Raw genomic sequence first — 9,910 nt, 5'->3', positions numbered from 1 at the left:
CAGTAATTGTTCACCTCTTGGTATCTCTTCTTACTGTTGTTAAGCAAAAAAGAATGAAGGTGTAGCTAATAAAGTTAGCTAATAAGGTTTGTCTGAGCAGTTTTTCTGCATGTATATGCTATTGTTGCTAAATGCTGTGGAGTTTGTTCTGTTTCATACAGACCCTGAATAAGGTTTCTGAGACTGTAAATCTGTATGGGAGCGGAAAGCCTCACCTTTCTCTCATGGAGCAACTAGTGGATTCAAACTGCTGACCTTGCAGTTAGCAGCCCAATGTATAACTTAACACACTACTAGGGCTCCTGGCATGCATATAGGAAGACCATTTTGTTCCTTAAAAAAATATGGCTCAATATAGGCTAATTACAATGGGTAAAAATGAACCAACCATTGGCTAGTCCCACCAGTGTGCCTCATAACACAATGGTTAAGCACCTAGCTGCTACCTAGAGATGAATGATTTGAATCATCTAAGACTGCATAGGAGAAAAGACCTGGTGATTGGATCCTGTAAAGATTACAGCCTAGGAAACCCTAAGGGGCAGTTACAATCTGTCCTATCTGGTCACTAGAAGTCAAAATCCACCAGACAGCACACAGCAGCCATCTGGCTGAAATTACGCAACCTTTCTGAGGTCTTCTGGCACCCAGTTACAGGATGGTCTCTGTGGCCCCTTTCATATGCATCAGTCCTCAGGAGTAGTCTGTAGGCTTTAACACCACCAACAAAAAACCATGACAAAACCCACTGCCATGGAGCTGATTCAAGCTTATAGCAACCATAGGACTTCCAAGGCTGTAGATCTTTCCAGAAGCAGATTGCCATATCTTTCTCCTATGGAGAAAGTTTGGGTTTAAATGTCCAACTTTTCAGTTAACAGACAAATGACTAACCACTTTGCCACCTCGGCTTCATTTGGAAAGAAGACTAACAAAACCAAACTCACTACCTTCAAGTCAGTTCTGACTCATAGCAACCCTATCTAACACAGTTACTGCTGTTGTCAATAAGGAGCTCTGGTAGCGTGGTGGTTACGAATCGGGCTGCGAACCGGAAGGTCAGCAGTTCGAAACTACCAGCTGCTCCGCGGGAGAAAGATGAGGCAATCTGCTCCCGTAAAGATTTACAGCCTCGGAAACCCTATTCAGGGTCGCTATGGGTCGAAACCAACTCGACGGCACTTAACAACAACAACAACTGCTGTTGTCAAGTGCCACTGAGTTGGTTTGGATTCATAGAAACCCTGTATAGGGTGTCTTAGGATCAACACTGGTCTGTGAACTACAAGGATGGCAGTTCAAACCCATCAGCTGCTCCATGCCACACCAGAAGTCCATATAACAAAGTAGGGCTTTCAAGGTTGTAACCTTTATGGAAGCCGACTGACACATCGTTCTCCTGCGGAATGCCTGGAAGCTTCGAACCACCCACTGATCTTTCAATTAGTAGTCCAATGCTTAACTTTCTGTACCAGCAGGACTCCTTTTTAAAAAGATTAAAAACAGAAATGAGGAAAATTACCTAAAGTTCAATTCTTTGCCCAAGATAAACCTGAGTGAATTTGTGATTAGCAGATGTCTTTGTTACAAAGGAGAATGTGCTTGATATAATGGTTACTGTGTCTCCACCTTGTTTATTTATTGTGTTTGTGTGTGTGTTCTTGGGTGCATTTTCCATTGGCCTGGTGATCTATGTGAATCTTCTTATCTACTCAGAAGACAATGTCCATTCCTGTCCCACAGCTTCTATCTCTTACCATCATTCTGTTTGACCTCCATTTCACAACCCCTTCCCTCCTGTCTGCCCATGTTTTCTGTTCATATTTCTTGTACCCACATGAGTTAAGCAACATCTGAAAGTCAGGTGCCAGTACTCCTGATGAGTTTTGCAATTATCATGAAACCTCTGAGAGGCACAAAGAAAAAGTAGAAGTCAAACAGAGGTATGATTTGTACACTATTAGTCTGCCAAGGACACATTTTCACTGATTCCACTAAAGTATTACAAAAGGCAAAGATACGTTAAGTTTGAGGAAGAAGCTGCCCTTTTCTGGAAAAGACATCATGGTGAACATTACAGAATGCCTCCTACTTGGTGACCAGATGGACTTGTGAGGGAAGAAGTCTGCAAGACCTAGGATCCTCAAGGTAAATCCTTGATATTCCACATTCATAGCTTTCATAGAAAGCTTCTTCTCTTTAACCATCTGTTAAAGTTGTCTCCCAGTGGGCCACTGGGGATAGCTACCTAGTTACTGTGTGGCTCATGTTTGGAGAGTTAGACCTTTTATGATGGTTATGCCTTCTCTTTAGAATTGAATTGTTACTCTGGGACCATGGTAAAAGTGTTAGACAATATTTTATGGCTATTTCTTTGTTAAAGTCTGAACACATGCATGCATATACACACACTCTTTAGATAAAAGAAATCCAAGTGGCTATGCCTAAATGTAGCTGTCAGATCTAGTAATTAGGGATGAACTATACACACTTAAGGAATGGGGTTTGGTGAATGAGTTTCAGCACAAGGTCAGAGGGGAAATACATGCTAATGATACTTTTGAGCCAGCTCATCAAGTACTGATACTTAGCTCTTTCAATGGCTGGCTATGTGGCCTTGGGCAAGTTACTGAACCTCTCTGAACTTGGGTCTTTTCAGTTTTAAAATGGAAAGGATGTTAGCATTAGTATCTAGCATATAAGGATGTTGTGAGAACCTGAGTAGTGAAGGTGAGTAAAACACTTGGAACAATGAGTAAAACACTTGGTAAGAACAAGAGAGGGGAAATCAACTGATGATTCCCAGGAAATCTTTTTTTCAGATTTTTTTAAAAAGGTGAATTGACTAAATTTTGTAGTCTGTTTTATCTGATGGGTGACAATTCTTCCTGGTATTTATGATTATTAGGAAAGGGTCAAGGTTAATGATGTAATTAGAATACGATTCTTATTTTTATCGATAGCTGATAACATGCTTTCTAATTTACTAGAAGTAAACAAACCACAGCACAAAAAAGGGAAAGATCGAAATACCTAAGATGTAATAAAATTTAGAGCATAAACCCCAAATAATTTTTTACATAAACTTAAAAATCATGAACAAAAAGTAGATATGTTACATGAAGCACTAATTGTGAATAAACATTGTCTTAAAGTTTTACTTAATTCTCTCATGTAGACTAGGAATTCCACCACTCGTCTATCAGTTTGTCGTACTGTGGTGGCTTGTGTGATGCTGTGATTCTGGAAGCTTAGAATACATTTTCTAGCTCCAGTCTTTGCATATGTACTTTTGACTATTATCCATAAGCATGGTTACATCAGGCTGGACCAAACATTTGTTTACTTACTAAATATGTATTGGACTCTTGGTGTGGTGCTGTAGAATCAGCACTGGACTGTGAACCACAAGGTCAGCAGTTCAAACCCACTAGCTGCTCCTAAGAAACCCTATACAGAGTTGCTATGAGTCAGAACTGACTGGATCACACTTAATAACAACAAATATGTATTAGTTGAATGCTGTTAAAAATAATATCAAGCCAATAATAGAAATTGGATGAAGTTGATTGAATATACCAATTGCAAATGGTGTAATATTTTGATTGTTGTTGTTAAGTGCCATAGAGTTGATTCGGACTCATAGTGACCCTCTACAGAATTTCTAAGGATCAGTAACTGGTGGGTTTGAACTGCCGACCTTGTAGCTTGCAGTACAGTGCTGATCTCATAGCACCACACCAAGACTCTAACATTTTGACTGCTGTTGTTGTTGTGAGGTGCCATTAAGTTGGTACCAACTCATAGTGACCCTATCTACAACAGAAGAAAACACTGCCTGGTCCTGCGCCAACCTCACAATTGTTGCTACACCTTATCCCGTTGCTGCTGCCACTGTGGCAGTACATCTCACTGGGGGCGGGGTGGTCTCCCTTTTTCTCCAGCCCTCCACTTTATCAAGCATGATATCCTTCTCCAGGGAATGGACCATCCTATAATAATCCAGAAGTATGAGAGATGAAGTCTGACCATCCTGGCTTCTAAGGAGCATTCTAGCTATACTTCTTCCAACAAAGATTAGTTTGTTTTTGGAAGTCCATGTTACTTTTAATATTCTCTTCCAACATCATAATTCAAATGCATCAATTCATCTACGGTCTTCCTGTCCAACTTTCACATGCATATGAGGTTATTGAAATTCTATCACGTGATGTCCAGCAGCCTCTCTATCACCAAGACCATATGTTCCAATTACTGATCTGTCCTCTTTGTTTTGTACATTTGCATTCCAATCATCAGTACTTATCGGTACATCTTGAATGTATGTTTGATCAATTTCAGATGAAGAAGGTTCTAGAATTCAATTTCATCATCATTGGCTGTAGTGCTTGGTGTGTCAGTTTCAACAACAGTGCTATTAACTGGTGTTCCCTGTAGGCTATGGATTTTATCCTATCACAGACAATGTTGTATTTCAAGATAGATCTTGATATGTTCTTTCTGATGATGAATGCAACCCCATTCCTCTTCAGTTTGTTATTGCAGCATAGTAAACCATGTGATTATCAGATTAAAATGTTCAATACCAGTTAATTTCAGCTCAGTAATGTCTAGGATATCGATGTTTATGTGCTCCATTTAATTTGTGACAATTTCCAATTTTCCTAGATTCATATTTCATAAAGTCCATACTCTGATTATTAATTGATGGTTACAGCTGTTTCTCTTCAATTTGAGTTGTGCTCCATCAGCAAGTGAAGGTCCCAAAGGCTTACTCCATTCGTGTCATCATGGTCAGCTCTACTTTAGGAGGCAACTCAGCCACAGTCAGATTTTGAGTGTCTTCTAACCTGAGGGGCTCATCTTCCGGTATTATGTCTGACAATAGTCTGGTGCTCTTCATCATGTTTCAGTATTTAATATTCTGGTGCTGACAGTGTTCCACTGTTATTCATAAGGGATTCAGTGTCTAAATATTCAGGAATAGTTTATCTCGCCTGCTTCCTCTGGAAGCTAGGCTTAAACCTGCATAATGTGTGTGCTCCTGCTTGCATTTAAAACACCTGAGGCACAGCTTCCATAATCATAGCAACACATAACCTACCATAGTGACTAATGAGAGGTGGAACATTTCATTAGGGAGTCAAAAATGTCCTGAAGATGTGACATTCTCTAAAGACTCCTATGCCCCATCTCAGTGACACTGCCATGGAAACGAGGCCAAACAGTGTTTTATGTAATACCAGTTTACCCTAAAAAGTAGCTGATAGTCTGACCTACACAGGGTCGCTATGAGTTGGAACCAACTTAATGGCATTTAACAACAACAACAAATATGTAGTAGCTGAATGCTTTTAAAAATAATATTAAGCCAATAATAGAAATTGGATGAAGTTTATTGAATATACCAATTGCAAATGAGGGTAACATTTTGTTGTACCATTAAGTAGTTTCTGACTCAGAAAAGTTAGACAGTGGATAAGGAACACCATAGTGGAATTGATGCATTTGAGCTATGGTTTTGGAAGTACCATGGATTACCAAAAGAACAAATCAATCTATGTTGGTAGATGTACTGTCAGAAAGCTCTTTGGAGGCCAGGATGGCCAGACTTCATCTCTCATACTTCAGACATATATTCAGGAGGGATCAGTCCCTGGAGAAGGATATCATGTTTGGTAAAGTGGAGGGTTGAAGAAAAAGAGGAAGACCCCCAGTGGGATGTATTGGCACAGTGGCAGCAGCAATGGGATCAGGCATAACAACGATTGTGAGATTGTCACTGGACAGGGCAGTGTTTTGTTCCGTTGTGCTTAGGGTTGCTATGTGAGTGGGTACCAACTCAATGGTACCTAACAACGACAGTCTGACTTTGGAGTTTTTGTCCCTTGTCACTGATCACTCATAGATCAGTCTTTCAAAGAGCCCAATGTTCAAGACAAGTTTGCTAGTTTATCTAGAAAATTGCTTGTGTCAAAGGTGACTTTTAGAGGAATGTCTCTTTCAAGGCTCAAGATTAAGAAGGACACCTGAGGGCAACGGCTGCGTGGGTTATTTTTATAATGGATCAAATAACAACTCCTATTAGGATAAAATTGGAACCTGTGCTGACCATTACCTCTTCTTAAATTCTTGTCTTCATGATTTGCTACTACACTTAATTAAATAAGCTTGATAAATGCTCTCTATGATACAGAAATAGAAAGCAAAACATTAAAAATAAACAAAAAGAATGGCATATATTTCTTGTGACAAAACAGAGTAAAATTATTAGAAAAATGGACCTGCTATATAATTTTCTGGATCCCAGGAGAATGAAAACTGCTTGCTTCTCAGGGCCCACCACCATCTAGCAGATGCTGAGTGAGATGTTGGAGGTACAGCCCTGGGAAAATGAAACGCAGAATGTCCAGATAAATGAAACTTGTAGTCGGAAGGCTACAAGAAGAGAAATAGAGGATATTGTGACAGTAATTGCATGTGATGCTTCATCCTGATGGCCAGGGTTACAAAAGACTTCCTGAAGGACTGACATTATGCCGGTGAAGCTATGGAGGAAAGTATGTTTCAGGAAGAAGGGAATAGTAGAAAGAAGGATTGAAGCCATTAGGAGCTTGGAACTTCTGAGGACTCAAAGAAATAAAACAAGGCTGGAGTTGAGCTTTCAGGTAGAGATGGATGAGGGATAACTCTGGAGAAACATCTTGGACCCTGCTCTCCCAGTCACATATACCCTCTGCCAATTAGTCAAATCCAAGTGATAGTCGTCCTATAGGACAGAGTAGAACTGCCCCCTGGATTCCCAAGGCTGTAAATTTTGAAAGAAGCAGACTGCCACATTTTTCTCCTGAGGAGCACCTGGTGGAATCAAACCATCAAGCGTTTGGTAAGTAGCCAAGCACTTAACCATTTGCTACCAGGGTTCTTTGTGTTAAATACATATTAGCTTATTAAATATTTCCTCTAAAATATATACAAATTTCCCAACTGAGAAATTTTAAGCCTGGGATTTATAAGCTAATGTCCAGTATGGATGAGAGAAAGATTGAAAGGCTATTCTGGATGGACTTCTGTTGTGGTGCTGTAGGATCAGCCCTGGACTGGGAACCACAGGCCAGCAGTTCAAACCAACCAGCTGCTCCTAGAGAACCCTACTGTTGTTGTTGTTGTAAGGTGCCATGAAGTTGGTACAGACCCATAGTGACCTTATGCACAGCAGAACGAAACACTGCCCGATCCTGGGCCAACCGCAGTATTGTTGCTACGCTTGAGTCCATTGATTCTGCCACTTGGCCAATCCACTTCATTGAGGGTCTTCCACTTTTTTTCTCTGACCCTCCACCCTAGCAAACATGATATCCTTCTCAGCGACTGGTCCCTCCTGACAATATGTCCAAAGTATGAGAGACGAAGTTTAGCCATTTTGGCCTCCAGGGAACACTCTGGCTGCACTTCTTCCAAAACGGATTTATTGGTTCTTTTGGCAGCTCATGGCACTTTCAATATTCTCCTCCAACACCATAACTCAAAAGAATCAATTCTTCTACAGTCTTCCCTATTGTGGTTGTGATGTGCCCTGGAGTCGATTCCGAATCATACCAACCCTGCACAGGTTTTCCGAAGCTGTAAATCTTTACAGGAGCAGAAAACCTCATCTTTCTCCCGCGGAACAGCTGGAGACCCTGAGGTTAGCAGCCTGATTCGTAACCACTACGCTACCAGAGCGCCTTATGATCCTTCCCTATGTTGCTGTTGTTGTTGTTAGGTGCCATCGAGTCGGTACCAATCTTCTTTACTCACTGCCCAGCTTTCACATGCATATGAGGTTATTGAAAATACCATGGCTTGGGTCAGGCGCACCTTAGTCCTCAAGCTGACATCTTTGCTCTTCAACACTTTCAAGACCTTTGTCTTGTGCAGCAGATTTGCTTAATGCAATAAATTGTTTGATCTCTTGCCTGCTGCTTGTGTGAGTGTTGATAGCTGATCCAAGAAGAATGAAGTCCTTGACAACTTCAATCTTTTCTCCATTGATAAGAATGTTGTTTATTGGTCCAGTGGTGAGGATTTTTGTTTTCTTTACACTGAGATGTAATCCATACAGAAGGCTGTGCTCTTTGATCTTCATCAGTAAATGTTTTAAGTCCTCTTCACTTTCAGCGATCAAGGTTGTATCATCTGCATATTGCAGGTTGTTAATGAATCTTCCTCCAATCTTGATGCCACGTTTTTCTTCATAGAAAGCAGCTTCTCAGATTATTTGATCAGCATACAGGTTGAATAAGTATGGTGAAACAATACAACCTTGCCACACACCTTTCTTAATTTTAAAACATTCAGTGTTCCCATGTTCTGTTCAAACAACTGCCTCTTGGTCCAGGAACAGATTCCTCATGAGCACAATTAAATGTTCCAGAATACTCATACTTCTCAATGTTGTCCATAGCTTATCATGATCCACACAATCGAAAGCCTTTGTGTAGTCAATAAAGCACAGGTAAACATCTTTCTGATAGTCTCTGCTTTCAGCCAAGATCCATTGGACATCAGCAATGATATCCCTTGTTCCATGGCCTCTTCTGAATCCGGCTTGAACCTCTGGAAGTTCTCTATCGATGTATGATTGTAGCCATTTCTGTATTACCTTTAGCAAAACTTTATGCTGGGGACCAGCCTAGACACAATTATTAGGAGACTCTCGAGAGGAGGATGTGGAGTCGGCAAATGGAAAATAAAAAAACACTCATAAAGAGTCAATGGGTCATTTTGAGTCTCAGGCAGATGATGGTAATGGCTCTCTCTGATGACTCTCTCACTCTCTGCTTTATTTCAAAATTGTTGCTTCTTATATCCCTTTTAGAATATACTATGATCTCATAACAGTCACATACAAGCAGTTACAAATCAATCAAATATTATATTGTTACATCAAAGGTACAAGAGGAACACAAGGTTACCAAACATTCCTGTGTCTCTATGTTCCTTAGTTACTCCTTAATTACCGTGATAACGTCTGCCTTCTGTGAGCGACTCTATTTCTCTCTAATCCTCCCTAAAATGTCTAGTTAATTTTAAACAAAGTTTTACATCTTAATTTCTAACTTTACCAGCATCTATTACTTTCTATAGATTCATTAGTCACAGATTACAATCAAAAACATAATTTTTACTATAACTGGCTATACATATAATTGATTAAACAATAAAAACAAGAACATAAAAATACCCTAAAGTTTCATAGTTAAGAACAAATCAGTAATTCTCTCATGCTAACAATGTCTCAAAACTTCTAATCAAATTCCTACCTCTGTTTCCAAGTTCTCACTGCCCTTGACTGTCTCCTAAGCTGCTTTCTAAAAGTCTTAATGTCCTTGACTAAAACCACCTGGAATGTTTCTTACACTTTTAAGCTTGAATTGCTAAAACTTTAGCTAGTGTGGTTATTTCTAATGTTAAAACTTATTGTTAATGTAAAAACAATTTTTATAACTACATAAGATTGAATATGGTGTGAAGTTAATGTTAATGTGAAAGGCAACTATTATAATGTGAGGTTTGTTTAAAGTATCTAATGATTATGCAAAAATTTCTAAAACTTCTTATAAGGAAATCAGAAATAAACTATTTTTCCAAGGGAAAGCTAGAAACTGCGGGTCCCCTGCATGAATCATCCCTTGTAGCTCTGCTAACCAAGGGGGGCATTCATTGCCGCTCTGCTAAACAATGAACTTTTCATGCATAAGGCTTCTCGCAGTTCTGCTCCTTGGCAGGATGGCGTCCGCCATTCACAGGATGGTGTCCGCCAACTTTACTCTCAGGGGATATCAAAGAGATTGTCCAATGATTTCCACATTCTGTTGGGTCACCTCTCTTTGGAATGGGCACGAATATGGATCTCTTCCAATCAGTC

This window comes from Chrysochloris asiatica, unplaced genomic scaffold (genome assembly GCF_000296735.1).
Source record: "Chrysochloris asiatica unplaced genomic scaffold, ChrAsi1.0 scaffold00381, whole genome shotgun sequence".
NCBI classification, from domain to species: Eukaryota; Metazoa; Chordata; class Mammalia; order Afrosoricida; family Chrysochloridae; genus Chrysochloris; species Chrysochloris asiatica.
Note: the sequence above shows the minus strand (reverse complement) of the source record.